This window comes from Lonchura striata, chromosome 33, assembly GCF_050655825.1.
Source record: "Lonchura striata isolate lonStrDom1 chromosome 33, ASM5065582v1, whole genome shotgun sequence".
In the NCBI taxonomy this organism is placed as follows: domain Eukaryota; kingdom Metazoa; phylum Chordata; class Aves; order Passeriformes; family Estrildidae; genus Lonchura; species Lonchura striata.
The window spans coordinates 4,429,650-4,443,629 of record NC_140735.1 but is presented as its reverse complement, the minus strand read 5'-3'; positions in this window follow the sequence as shown (position 1 = coordinate 4,443,629).

The following is a 13,980-nucleotide window of genomic DNA, read 5'->3' as shown; positions in this document are numbered from 1 at the left end:
GCCCAGCTCCCTCAGCCTCTGCTCACAGCCCAAGGGCTCCAGCCCCACCTTGGAGGCCCTTCCCTAGCCCTGCTCCAGCTGCCAGACATCTTTCCTGCCCTGGGGAACTCAACTCAGGCCACAGGGACTTGGAAAATCCACATCCTTGATGTCCTGGTCAAACAGCCCTGGCCCCTTGTCCCCATGTCAGGCTCTGGGGTGGATCCTATGGAACATCCTTGGGTGGAGCCTGTGGCTCCAGGTGGACCGTGGGGATACCAGGGGACAGGGACCCCGCTGGGTATGAACAGCATTGGACTTGTTGGGAGAAACTGTGAGGGAGAGCTGGGGCGGAGTGACCAACCCAGTGACCTCACAGAGCCCTCCTGGGATGTCACACAGCCCCTCTGTGATGTCTCAGCCTTCTCTGAGATGTCACAGCCAGATCTCTAATGCCACACAGCTGGTCTCTGATGTCACTCTGTGATATCATAGTCTGCTGTTATGTCACAGCCTGTTATCTGATGTCACACAGACAGTCAATGATGCTGTAGTTGCTTGATGTCCACTCTGTGATGTCACAGTCCACTCTGTGACCTCATGTCACCAGATGATGAATTGTCTCCACCAGGTGAGCTGACAACTGGAGCTTGTTCTCCAACTCCCCAGGCCTATGGAAACCACACAATGCCAACTGTGGGAGAAGGGGAACTGGAAGTTCACCAGCCTCAGTGTCCTGCCAGCTCAGCCAGGCCCACGGGAACATTTGGGTCCACGAGCACCAGAGACCACCAGGGAAGATCCCCAGGAAGAAGACAGCATGGGTAATGGGGAGGGGAAATATGTTAATGATTCTGGAAAAATGCTTATCAGATGTGTGTTTAGTCCAGGACAATCAATGAATATGTGTGCAAAATACAGAACATGAACAGAAACTTTCCTGTACTCAGCAAGCTCGGCTTTGGGAGGAGCTATCCCCCATGCATCTAGCTGAATAAAGAATGCTGCTTCTTAAAGCTGCACTGGTGTTGAGTTTCCTGTTTTACCCAATTTTTGTAACACTCCACTCCCAAGGAAAGCTCTGTCTCCTGCTGCTCACAAACAGAGAAGGGCTGGTGGCAGATGTGGGGTTCAGAGGCTGCCTGGGGCACAGGGACCATGAAATAATCAAGTTTTCAATGATCTGTGAAAGAAGGAGGGACAGCAACAAAACTTCCACACTGGAATTAGGAAGGGCAGTCTTTGGCCTATTTAGGATGCTGACTTGAGGAGTACCAAATCAGGTACTGATATTTTTAAGGGAAAAAGCCCTTAAAAACAAAGGGGTTCAGGAACAAAGGGTACATTTTGAGAAAGTAATCTTAAGGGGGAAGGAGCAGCCTGTCCCAGTGTGGCAAAAGATGAGCTGGTGAGGAAAATGACTGCCCTGACTGCCCATGGAGCTTTTGTGGGAACTCAGGGGAAAGAAGAGGGTGCATTAACTTTGGACAGAAGGTCAGGCAACTTAGCAAGCATTTAAGGATGTTGTTAGGTCATGCAGGAAAAAAGAGGAAAGAGGTGAAATCTCAATAATAGATTAACCTGGCCACTTCTGTGAAAAATATTAGAAAACTTTTCTACAAATAACTCAGTTGCAATTTATGGGATAATGAGAACCTCCACTCTTTATTGGATGCAGTGGAAAATATAGTAGCTAAAGATAAGGAATAGGCCAAGCTCCTTAACATCTTGTTTCTTTTAATTTTCAATATTAGGATAGGCTGTTCTCAGGACAAGAGCTCTCCTGAGCTGGTAGATGGGCACAGGGAGCAGAACAGCCCCCTGTAATCCAGGAGGAAGCAGCTGGTGACCTGCTGAGCCACTCAGATGCTCACAGGTGTATGGGATCAGATGGGATCCATCCTAGAGGGATGAGGGGGCTGGTGGATGAGCTCCCCAAACTGCTCCCCATCATTTACCATCAGTGCTGGCTCAGCAGGGAGGTCCCAGAGCACTGGAGGTGCCAGTGTGAGCCCACCCCCAAGAAGGGCTGGAAGGAGGATCTGGGGAGCTCCAGGCCTGTCAGCCTGACCTCGGTGTCTGGGACGGTTATGGAACAGATCACCTTGAGAGCCACCACAGGGCACCCACATGATGGCCGAGGGGTCAGAGCCAGCCAGCGTGGATTTAAGAGGGGCAGGTCCTGCCTGAGCAACCTGATCTCCTTTTATAACCAGGTGACCCACCCGTGCATGGATGTGTCCATCTGGACTTCAGCAAAGCCTTGGACACTGTCTCTGACAGCATTCCCTGGAAAAGCTGTAGCCCACGGCTTGGGCAGGTTCCTTCCTGGCTGGAGGATGGAAGAGCTGGCTGGAGGCTGGGCCCAGAGAGGGGTGGGGATGGTGCTGCACCCAGCTGGTGTCCAGTCCCTGGTGCTGTCCCCCAGGGATCTATGTTGGGCCCAGCCCTGTTTAACATCTTCAATGATGGTCTGGGTGAGGGGATCAAGCCCACTATCCCCAAATTTGCAGGTGACACCAAGCTGGGTGTGAGTGTGGATCTGCTGGAGGGCAGGACAAGAAGACACAGCCTCCAGCTGCACCAGGGGAGGTTTAGGCTGGACAAGAGGAAGAAGTTCTTCACAGAAAGGGTGAGTGGGCATTGGAATGGGCAGGCCAGGGGGGAGGTGGTAGAGTCACTGTCCCTCTCCAGTGGCATTCAGTGGCATGGTCTGGGTGACAAGGCGGTATTAGGGCATTGGTTGTACTTGATGATCCCAAAGGTCTTTTCCAGCCTATTTGATTCTGTCATTCTGTGATGATTGGGGCACTCTGGGGCCATTGTGACACTGCAGGGCCTCGTGGAACTAAGAGGACCATGGTGACACTGTGCAGTCCCATAGAACCAGGGCTCCATTGTGGTGCTCTGGGGCCAAATGGAAGCAGGGAGTCCCCGTGACACTGGGTCCTGGTGGAACCACAGAGGCTATGGTGACACTGCAGGGCCTCGTGTGACCGAGGGGTTTCACCCTTGTGACACTGCCAAACCAAGGAGAGCATTGGGAGAGTCCAGGGCCCAGTGGAACCAAGGGGCCCTTCTGACACTGTGGGGCCTCATGGAACCAAGGGGACACTGTGACACTGCAGGACCTTGTGTAACCAAGGGGCCACTGTGACACTCTGGGGCCTCAGGGAATCTGGAAGGTCGTTGTGACGCTGTGGGCTCATGGCAACAAGGAGTCCATTGTGACACTGAGGGAACTTGTGGAAGCACAGAGAGCATTGTGACAGTGTGGGACCTCATGTGACCATGGGGCCTTTGTGACACCCTGGGGCCCCATGGAACCAAGGGGCCACTGTGAAACTGCGGCACCAAGGAGAACATTGTGACACTGAGAAACCCCATGGAACTAAGGAGTCCATTGTCACATTTTGGGGCCCCATGGGACCAAGAAGACCAGTGTGACAGTGCAGGGCCTGGTGTAACCAAAGGGACATTGTGACACTCAGGGGCCCCTTGGAACCAAGGACATCTTTCCAGGTGACACCAAGCTGGATGTGAGTGTGGATCTGCTGGAGGGTAGGAGGGCTCTGCAGGGAGGCCTGGAATGGTTGGATGGATGGGCAAAGTCCAACAAGATGAAGTTTAATCAATCCATGTGCCAAGTCCTGTATTTTGGCCACAATAACCCCTGCACCGCTGTAGGCTGGGGATGGTGTGGCTGGACAGTGCCCAGGCAGAAAGGGACCTGGGGGCACTGGTCGACAGCAGGCTGGACATGAGCCAGCAGTGTGCCCAGGTGGCCAAGAAGGCCAATGGCTCCTGGCCTGGATCAGGAATGGTGTGGCCAGCAGGAGCAGGGAGGTCATTCTTCCCCTGTACTTGGCACTGGTGTACTTGGCATTCCTCCCCTGTCCTGGCACTGTTCCTCAAGTGCTGTGTCCAGTTCTGGGACCCCCAGTTTGGGGAGGACATGGAGGGGTTGGAGCATGTCCAGAGAAGGGCACCAAGGCTGGTGAGGGGTCTGGAACACAAGTCCTGTGAGGAACAACTGAGGGAGCTGGGGTTGTTTAGCCTGGAGAAGAGGAGACTCAGAGGTGACCTTATCACTGTCTACACTCCCTGAAAGGTGGTTGCAGTCAGGTGGGTGTCGGTCTCTTTCTCCTCACAGCAAGTGACTGAACAAGAGGACACAGTCCTAAGCTACACCAAGAAAAATTTAGGTTGGATATTAGGAAAAAGTTTTTTATGGAAGGGGTGATAAAGTACTGGAATAGTCTGTCCAGGGAGGTGGTGGAGTCATCATCATGAGATGTGTTTAAAAAAAAAACTGGATGTGGCACTCAGTGCCATAATTTTGCGAAGGTGGTGTTAGTGTGTGGGTTGGACTTATGACCTTAAAGGTCTCTTCCAACGCAGTAATTCTGTGATTCTGTGATTGTGTGACATCACAGACCAGGTTGTGACATCATATAGTCAACAGTGATATCACTGGTCTATTATGTGATATCAGAAAGCAGGATGGGACATCACAGGATGCCTTTATGACATCCCAGAGCAGGCTGTGAGGTCAGAGTGTGTGCTGTGACATTATAGGGTGGCTGTGTTACATCACAGAAGGTGTTGTGACATCACAGGGTGGGTCTGTGAGCACACAGAGGTGCTGTGTGACTTGATAAATGAGTTCTGCCATCACAGAGCAGGCTGTGACATCATAGAGCAGGCTGTGACATCACAGAGGAGGTTGTGATGTCACAAAATCAGCTGTGCCATTACAGGCTGGCTGTGTGACATCACAGACTGGCTGTGAGGCCACAGAGAAGACTCTGCCATTGTAGATAAGGCTCTGGGACATCACAGAGTAGCTGTGTGCTGTCACAGAGAAGGCTGAGACAATATAGAGTGGGCTGTGACATCACAGACCTGACTGTGAAATCACAGAGCAGGCTGTGACATCACAGCGAGGCTGCATAACATCACACAAGTAGCTGTGCCATCAGAGAGCTGGCTGTGACATCACAGGGTGTCTGTGACATCACAGGCTGTGATGTGACATCACAGGACAGATTTTGGGACATCACAGGGCAGACTGGGACCTCAAAGAGCAGGCTGTGACATGACAGGGAATCTGTGTGAAATCACAGGTGGCCTGTTACATCTCAGAGTGGGCTGTGAGACATCACAGGGGCTGTGTGACATCACAGGGGAAATATGACATCAGAGGGCCTGTGTGACATCACAGGGACTCTGTGACATCACAGGGACTCTGTGAAGTCACTGGGGAGGTCACTCTGCCCCAGCCCCTCTCCCAGTTCCCCCCCCAGAAGTCCAACTGCTTGTGCACAGCGGGGTCCCCTGTCCACCTGGGTCCCCCCACCCCCGGCACTGCAGCCTCCCCCAGAGGATGTTCCACAAGATGGACCCCAGAGCCTGACACAGGGACGGGGGCTGGAGCCATGGGGGGTGGGACAGGGGGACAGGGACCCCCTGGCAGCGTCCCCATGTCCCCCAGCGCTAGAGCCTGGGCCAGGGCTCTTTCACCCTGTTACCAACGAGGGTTTGAGAGTGCTGCAAAAATCCCTGGCAAGGGATCAGCAAAAACCAGATTTAATATTAAAGTGAGAGCAGCACAAAGTTCCTTGGCAAGAGTCACTCTGCTCCTGACTGGACACTTCAGGCACACCAAGGAAACAAAGCAACAACAAAACCAAACAAAATCCACGCAATCAAACCAGAAATGAACCAAGAAGTGTCCCTGTGTGTGTGTGACACAAGGACAGTGAGGGCAACGATGAAAGGAATATGGCCTAAAAGCTTTACTGTATTCAAACTTAAGAGGACGTAATTATACCTTCACATAAACTAATACCTTCAACTTCACAATTTAGCAAAAGAACAGAGGTTAAGTGTATTTAACCTAATTAATAACCCATGACTTTGCAATTTAGCAAAGGAATAGCATTTAACAATATTCAAATTAGATGATAACTTATATTAAACATTGGAACTTGGCAAAAGAACAACTCTTACCAGCATTTAACTTAGCTTAGACCTTGTGATTTAACCTCACTTACAGGCCTGACTGGCTCAGCTATTCAAGGCACTCAGACCCCTCAGAGAGCAGCATTTCTGCCACATTTCCCCAGCACAGGCACTCCTGTGTGCACACAGACACAGAGAGTCAGTGCAGGGCACCTGTGAGAAATTCCCCTGAGGGCAGGGAAATGCTCCCTGAGGATGTTTTGGCATCTCCCCAGCAGGGAAGGGTTGAGCCTCGAGGAGTTGGGGGGATCGGCCCAGGCTCCCTCGTTTTTTGGGATCCCCGAGTGCAGCAAACGGGAGAGTTCCCGGCTCGGAGAGGCCCCACTCAGAGGGAGTCGCTGGCCCAGGAGAGCTCCAAGGGCTCCTTTTGGAGCGCTGTTTGTAGGGCCCCAAGAGAGGGGCTGCAGTCCCAGCCATGTTTCACCCTGGCCGCACTTGGCATCAGCAGCTTTCTTTGGCAGGCTGAGAACAGGGATGTTGTGCCACCAAGGGAACACAAACAGTTCCCAGGGCTGCTCCTGAAGCAGCCAGGAGCTGGCTGGGCAGCAGCAGTGCCTGGAGCAGAGCGTGTTTGTGATGAGCTCCAGAGGAGATGAGCCCAGGGGCTGCTGGCCAAGGCTGAGGCCCAGCGAGCATTTCTCAGCTGGCAGGGCGGCCTGAGAAGGGGAGGGGGGAATGCACCAGCACAGGAGCCATGGAACCAAGGGACCATTGTGACACTGTGGGGCCTGTGAGACCAAGGGATCATTGTGACACTGTGGGGCCTGTGAGACCAAGGGAACATTGTGACCACTGCGGCCTTGTGGGACCAAGGGACCATACTGACGCTGTGTGACTCCATGGAATGTTGGGATCATTGCGACACTGAGAGGCGCCAAGGGTCCATTGTGACACCACAGGGCCTCAGGGAACTGACTCTTTGGGATGTCATCGGACCAAGGGACCATTGTGACATGGCGAGACCCCAGGGAACCAAAGGTCCATTGTGACATTGCAAGGCCTCATGGAATCATGGAGACACCATTAAGAGACTTCACAGCCTCATGGAACCAAGGGGCCTTTGTGAGACTGTGGGGCACCGTGGAACCAAGGAGACCATTGTGACACGAGGTGACTCATGGGATCATGGAGACCATTGGGACACTATGAGGCCCCACGGAATAAACAAAGCATTGTGACACTGTAAGGCCTCATGGCACCAGTGAGACCATTGTGACCCCGGGGGTCCCCACAGAACCATGAGGACCATTGTGACACTGTGGGGCCTCATGAAACCAAGAGGCCTTTGTGACACTGCAGGACTGCAGGGAACCAAAGGTCCATTGTGACATTGCGGCCTCATGGAACAGAGGAGTCCCATGTCATTGTGGGGCCTGGGGAACCATGGTGACCCCTGGGACACTGCGAGGCCCCAAGGAACCAAGGGAACACAGAACAGGTCTGGCTGGTTTGGCCTCCAGGGACTCCCTGACAGCTTGGCACCTAGAGGGTCTCTTCTCATCTGCTATTGAAGTACTGGGGCTCGGGGTTTCTTTCCTATGGAAAAGAACTCTCCTCCTCTAGGCACACATGGCCAGAATTGGGATTTCACCTCCATTTCCTTATATCCAGGGATTGTTCCCATGGACATATTGCCAGGACAAATCTGGCAAGCATTCGTTTGGTAAGGGTCACTGCTTATCTGCCTCCAAAACACGGGGGAAGGCTCCACACTTTCCTTCCTTTGGGAAAGAATTGTATTGCTTCTCCAGGTGCCATGGCCAAAATTGAGATTGTCTCCAAAATTCCCTATCTTCAAAGACTGACCCAGGACAAAATCTGCCATTCCTGAAAAGTCTGGCTGGCCTTGGCCTAGTGAGGCTCTCCCCTGTCTTCCAAGCACTGGGGCTCTGGGCTTTCCTTCCTATGGAAAAGAACTGTCCTTCTCCTGCAGGTGCCAATTGCCATATTGGGATTTCACCTCCAATGTTGACTGTTGTGACAGACTGGAGGAGATTGTTGGCTGGAAATATTTCATGTGCAGGGGGAGGAATGGGCAGGTCCAGCCTTGCCCTGCCCTGGAACCCCAGCCCTGCCCTGCCCTGGAACCCCAATCCCCCCAGAGCCTCTATCCCAGCCCAGCAGTGTCTGCCAGTCCGTGGCACAGCACAGGCAATGCTCCACAGCCACCTCTGGAGCACCAGCCCAGCTCCTGAGTGACCAAATGACCCCAAGTCCCACCTGGGGGAAGGGCCCAGTAACACCAAGGGGTATTTAAGGCTGACCACAAGGCAAGCACACATCTTGACCCTACCTCCTCTTGGAATTTCCATCTGGACACTGCTGGAATCCAGGGGTTGGTAGGTGTCATGAGTTCTGCTGCCCCAGCCCCAGGGACGCTCTCCTTGTCTGCCCATTCCCCCAGGGTCTCTGGGCAGGGATGGCCTCAGTGGGGGCTGCTGACATCCTCAGCAACTTGGAGGCTGCTGCTGAATTTTACTGCTCCAGAGGCTTCTTCAGCCTTCAGCTCTTCAGTTCAGGAATTCAGTGGCCCAGGGCTCATTAACATTCAGAACACCTTAACAAGCCAAGCCTCTGGGAATAATTTGATTTAAGCCTTCAAATCCTTTGTGGTTGGTTAGGCGGATTCCATTAGTGTAGTTGAAGTGAATGAATTTTATTTACACAGGGAGTGAGAAACCATTTTTTAGGTCCTTTTTTGATTTTTTTAGTTAATACATTGATATGTGCAATCTCCAATTGACACTGAATCCAAGTACCTTTCCATGCAGTTTAAATTGATATGAAAATCAAGACCCTTTATGGCTGACAATCCATCAGACTCTGTCCCTATCCCCACCCCACCATTTCGCCCATCCAAGCCCTGGCACTCAGAGCAGCCTTGTGCAAATCTGAGCTCCCTCCAGCCCAGGCTGCACCTGCAGCTTTCAGCCCCTTGGCTCCCACTCCCACCTGCTTTCCTTGGAGAAGGAGCTGCCCCAGACACAGAGGGATGTTCATTTCTTGCCAGCCAACAAAGCCTGGGGAAGGCACAGCTCCATCAAGTGCAAGTCATTCCTCTGCTGGCTATTAAATCCACTGTGCACAGCAGGCAGTCTCAGAGCAGTGGAAAACACCTTCTGTGCCCAGCACCGATCCCAAGGTCCCCCCAACCCTCCTTGCCCCGATTCTGCCCAGATTTGCTCTTTGCACACCCGAGTCACAGGCTGAAATCAGGAGCTCCCTCCATGGCCAGAGGAGGAAAAGAGGGAAAGTGGATGAAGAGCTCTCCTGTGCAGAGCCAAGGTCCAAGTGCAGCCCCTGCAGTGGGAACCACAACTCATCAGGTTTGTGTCCTTTGGGCTCAGGGACTGGTGACAGAGGCACAGAAAGGTTTCTTGCCAACAAACACAAGTTGAACATTTGAAGAGTTTAATAAGCATCACAGCTCTTCCCTCAGCTCTCTGTGATGTCCCAGCAGCATCTGACATATTCGCCATCCCCAAGGGATTTCCATACAGGAACAGCTTCAGAAAAAGACATAAGAAAAGGGAGTTCTTTGATAGATATAAGCACAATAAGGATGTTGACTGATATGATATTTATATTAACTTTGGAAAGATTGGGCAAATCCCGGAAGCTCAAAGCATGAAACCAATGATTTGAGAGGCATTTGAATGACCAGAAAGCATCTGATGAAGGAAATCTGGGAGCAGCAGGAAGTACATAGATGCAGCTGGCCTAGTGAAGTGATGTCCTTAGACATGGCCACTTAAACAGGAGAGCTGGAAACACCTGAATGAAGAGGGAGAGCAAGGAATAAACAGAATATTGGCGACACAAGTAGAAGGCAATGTCAGTATTTCTCCTCCTGCCATTAGTACAGGAAATTCCTGTTCCTGGACAGAAAACTTTGGTCTTTCTTAAAAGTACTGAAGTAACCCAGATAATAAAAATTTGCTTCCATAATATGAAAAGTAAAAATATTGAAACCTGTGCCCACTTCCAGGCAGGCATCAGCTGTGTGCCCATGACCAGGCAGTGCCACTTGTGCCCTGAGGTGCCGAGCTGGGACTGGATCTCTCAGAGAGGAGCTGAGGGAGAGCAGAGCACCTTGCAAGCTGCAGGTCCCTGCCAGCCCTGCAGGGCTCCTGTGCCATCAACATCTGCTCTGCTCCAGTCTGGAACAGGGCTCAGCACGGTGCCGGGATCATCAGAGAGCTGAGGTGTGTGCTGGAATTCCATGCTCTACCCATGGCACAGCATCCCTGCATTTCCCTGCTCCAGCCTTGGTCTCCAGCACAGCCATGGAGGCTCTTTGGGCTCCTGAGTGTTCCTGCAGCCCCCAAGGGCAGCTGAGCTCTGCCTTGGGCACAGGCAGCCCTGGCCAGCGCAGGCCATGCTCAGCAATTCCTTGTCTGTGCCCGGCCTTGCTGCCAGCCCCGGCAGCGGCTGCGTGGCCCCTCTGTGGCCCTGTGCTGGCCCAGCCATGGTGCCACAGCCCCTGTGCAGCCCAGCCCAGGACAGGAGCACTGCGGCTGGGAACGGCCCCTGTGCCGTGGGGCCCTGGGCAGCCTTGGGGCTCTGTGCCCCATGGCCTCCCTGCTGGGCAGCCTCTGCCAGCTCCTGCCGAGCCCGTGGCACCTGTGGGGCTGCACAGACAGCCCTGCCCGGGCTCTGCCGGCCTCTGGGCTGGCAGAGAGGCGGCCAGGGCTGGCCATGGCCGGGAACAGGCCCTGAGCCCCGCAGGAGGATGGAGCTGGGCCACAGCCAAACTCAGCCCAGGGCAGAGCTGGGCTCAGCAGCCAGGGCTGCCCAGGGCTGGCACAGACAGAGGCTGGCGCTGACAAATGTCCTGGGCCCCTCCCTGCTCTGTCCGTGCCCCAAGGCCACAGAGCAGCCTCCTCTCTGGGGCTCTTGCCTGTTTTCAGTGCCTGCCTGGGCGCTGGCCCTGCCCCACAAGGCCTGGGCTGAGTCCTGCCCCTGCCCGCTCAGCCAGGCTGAGATGGACACTGATGGTTTCTGTGCCAGGCTCTCCCAGCCCAGCCCAGCTCCCTGCCAACTCTGCCAGCTGCCCTGAGCTCTGGGCAGCACCAAGGGCCTCTCCCCAGCACAGCCCAGCCGGTTCTGGCCCCACAGCTCTGCTCAGCCCAGGCTGCTCTGGGCACTGCCCCACGACCTCAGCCCCTGCCAAGGGCACAGCAGCAGCTGCAGCTCAGCCAGAACTCAGCCCTACCATGGGGGAAGGGGCCTGGCCAAGGCCAAAGGAGCTCCCTGGGTGTCCTTCTCTCCTCTGGTTGAGGTGCTGAGAGCTCTGCAGCCCCTCCTGCCATCCCATCTGCCCAGGCCAGCACAAGAGCCCCGGCCCTGGGGCCCTCCAGAGCTGCTCCTGCTCCAGGCCCAGGGCCCATCCCAGAGCTGGGGCAGCCCCAAAGCTGTGCCCATTTCTGCTCATTGCTGCTCTGATGGGGATGGATCCTCAGCACCTTGGAGGTTGGTGATTTACTTTACTACTCCAGAGGCTTCTTCTTTCTTGAGCTCTTCAGTATAGAAATTCAGTGACAAAGTCTCATTCATATTTCTTCCAAACACCCAAACAAGACAAGCCCATGGGAATAATTCAAGTCTTCAATTCTTCAGTGGTTAATTCAACAGATTGCGGAAGTGTATTCAAAGTCAACCTACTATATTGAAAACAGTGCAGAGGGAATTGTTTTGTCCTCTTTACTTTTCCTATTTATAGATTGATATCATCAATCCTCAGTTGATATGGATCCCCAGCATTTCCTAATCCATTTCTAGTAGGTATGAAAATCAAGACCTCTTGTTGATGACAATCTGAAGAGGGTCCCACGGAGACCCAGTTGGAGTAATGACACCCAAACCAATATGGCTTGATGTCATCCTCCTTTATTGTCTAATTTTTTCATGTTTTATGCCTTTATCACCTTACATAATACAATAGCAAATTAACATTCATTGGTTAACGTAATAAATGTAATCATATTATGTTAACCAATGAATATTTATTTGCTATTGTCACTTATTGATTGGCTGTTATTCTACAAGCATCTGATCAGGTTATAGTACGTTAGAGCTTTCATATACTGCTCAGCACCCAGCATTGGCTATTGTGTTTGTGCAAGGCTTATTGTCTTTCCAAGGATGTCCGAAGTACTTTAAAGTAACTAAAGTAATTCTGTAATCTGCAGGCCAGGGTTGTCCAGCTCCTGCAAAGGAACAGCATCAAGGATAGCATGTCCTTGTTCCACGAGAAACTCCTCAACACGCTGTGGATCCAAGGATCCTTTGTGATCCTCCAGATCCTCATGGAACCAAGGGTGCATTGAGGCACAGCCGGGCCTTGTGGCAAGCAAAGAAACCTCTGTAAAATGCAGGGTAACTCACAGAACCAAGGAGTCCATTATTAGAGGATAAAACCTATAGAACCAAGGGTCCATGGTGACAAAGTGGGGCCTCATGGAAACAAGGGGTCACTGCGACACAGTGGGACTGCATGGGAGGAATTGTCCATTATGACAATGTGGATCCACGGAGACCGTGGTGACACGAAGGAACCTCATGGATCCAAAGGGCCATTGTGATGCTGAAGAACTTAATGGAACCCAGGGTCCATTGTGACACAGTGGGCCCACATTGGAACAGAGGAACCATTGCTGACAGTAGAGAAACTCATGGAACCAAGGGACATAGACTCATGGGACCATTGTGACACAGCAGGGCCACATGGAACCAAGGAGACCAGTGACATTTAGGAAGCTCATGGAACCAAGCGTCCATTGTGACACTGCAGAAACAAGGAGACCATGGCTGACACTATGGAAGCTCAGGGAACCAAGCAGCCATTGTGACACTGCAAGGTGTCGTTGAACCAGGGAGACCATTGTGACCCTAGAAAACCCAATGGCACTAAGGGTTAATTGTGACACAGCAGGGTCCCATGGAACCAGTTGTCCATTGTGACAATGCAGATCCGAGGAGACCATGGTGACACTACGGAAGCTCATGGAACCATGGGTCCATTGTGACAAAGCAAGGCCTCATGGAACCAAGGAGATCATTGCGACATCATGGAATCTCATGGAACCAGGGTTCCATTGTTACAGTCCAGACCCAAGGAGACCATTGTGACAACGTGGAACCTCGTGGAACCAAGGGTCAATAGTTACACTCCAGAACTAAGGAGACCATTGTGACATCATGAAATCTCGTGGAACCAAGGGTCCATTGTTACAGTCTGGAACAAAGGAGACCATTGTGATATCATGGAACCTTGTGGAACCAAGGGTCTCCATAATCAGGGACACCATTGTGACCGCACAGAACCTCACAGAACCAAGATTCCATTGCTATGCAGTGGGGCTTCATGGAACCACGGAACCACTGTGACACAGCAGGGCCGCATGGAACCAATGGTCCATAGAGATATTGCGTATCCAAGGAAACCATGGTGATGCTGTGGTGTGGAAAAAATGAAAGGAGACAAGTCCATTCTATAACGTCAACAAGTCTCAGTTTATTCCAAGCACGCATGTACAGTTATACCCGTTATAATGAAACTCATGCATATTGCAAAACTTAGGCTCATCATTGGTGTATCAAAAACAGGTCAACCCCGCCTTTGAGGCTTTCTAAGCTTGCTTTGTTTTCCCTTACACTTATCTTTTTGCTGACCATTCTACTGTTTGGAACCAGCTTACCCAAGGACATAAGATATTGCTGCTACATCTGCTATTGCTGCACTACACAACTTTCAGCTACTGCTTCACTAACTGCACGTAGTCATGTCCTTTCTCACGAAGCCATTCATCCACAAAACTCCCCACACCCCGCTCCCCCACAGTCCCCCCCAGTTCCTCCCAGTCCAAACCAGTACAAAGCCGCTCTGTCCCAGTCCCGACAAGCAGCGCTTTGTGCCGGGAGCGGGCGTGGCCTCCCCGCCGCGGCCGCCCCTCCATATATGGCAACCCGCTCCTT